A 1,266-nucleotide genomic window follows, 5' to 3' on the forward strand; every position below is an offset into this window, starting at 1 on the left:
CAGGAATCCTAGCCTATCATGGAGTTACCTTTGCTCTTATCCCTGTTTTTCATTCTGATTAACTATATTTATCAAACAACTAAAAGCAAGCATAGTCACAGAAGCGAATAGCATCAGTTAGAATCAAAGAGAGCACACATTTTCCTACTATCAATTCCTGTTCTTCACTAGAAATTACTTAGGAAACAATTTTGGAAGATCAGTTGTCATCTGGGGCCAAGAATTGAGTTCTAGTAAAATATAGAGGTAGATATTTTAAAAATGAGAAATCAAAATATATTTTGATTGTATATTTCTCATATTTTCATTTTAGTCATAAACTTTTTTTGGAAAGTTGCCAAGAAAAAGGCATAACAGAATTTGCGCTTTGTTCAGCAGACCCCTTGGGCCAAATGGTCACACAGGCTGAACACAGAGACAAGCAAAGATGGCTCCAGCCATCGCCAAGGACCCAGACGTGGGAAAGAAGCGATGAAGACAGAGCTGACGCCTGCTGGGCGCCATCCTCCGGGGACTGGGCTTCTGGTCCTGCCGCCTCCGCCCTCCAGTCACCAGAGCTGGGGGAACAGCGGGCTGGGCTATGGCAAATGACCCCTGAAACCTGCGCTGTTTCCGAAGACAAAGACAAATACAGTTTGGATTGTTAAAACAATGAAAATGAATGCCTGTGGAGGTCTGCTGGGAACAGGACTTCTAAAAGGCAAATATGTCTGGAAGGCTGTGGTCGAAGGTCATTTTTGCAGGCTATAAGCGGGGTCTCGGGAACCAAAGAGAGCACACAGCTCTCTTTAAAATTGAGGATGTTTATGCCCGCGACCAAACTGAATTCTATTTGGGCAAGAGATGTGCTTAGGGACACAAAGCAAAGAACAACGCAGTGACTCCTGCCGGGAAAGGTAACTGGGGTCCATGGAAACAGTGGCATGGTTCATGCCAAATTCTGAAGCAACCTTCCTGCTAAGGCCCTTGGACACAGAATCCGTGTGATGCTGTACCCCTCAAGGATTTAAACTAATGAAAAGTAAATAAATAAAAGCGGATTTTTCCTCTTGTAAAAAATAAATAAATAAATAAATAAAAAATAAAGTGCCAGTGTAGCCATCAGGAAAACATTAAGATGAGACAGAGGAATAAGCACAATTTTTCTCATAAAATAAATGGATGTTAAATAATGAAATATACTAAGCGGTAAAACAATTAAAGCTTGGAGGTTTTAGGGTGTAAATTAAAAATGGAGAACAGTGTTATTTAAATCATATCAGAAGA

At 40.8% G+C, this 1,266-nt stretch overlaps 1 pseudogene; it reads left to right on the plus strand.

The window, feature by feature from the left end:
- Nucleotides 1–681: 681 nt before the first annotated feature.
- On the plus strand, nt 682–1,010 carry LOC138387141 (large ribosomal subunit protein eL33 pseudogene; annotated as a pseudogene).
- Nucleotides 1,011–1,266: the final 256 nt, after the last annotated feature.

The sequence above is a fragment of the Eulemur rufifrons genome, chromosome 7 (assembly GCF_041146395.1).
Source record: "Eulemur rufifrons isolate Redbay chromosome 7, OSU_ERuf_1, whole genome shotgun sequence".
In the NCBI taxonomy this organism is placed as follows: Eukaryota; Metazoa; Chordata; class Mammalia; order Primates; family Lemuridae; genus Eulemur; species Eulemur rufifrons.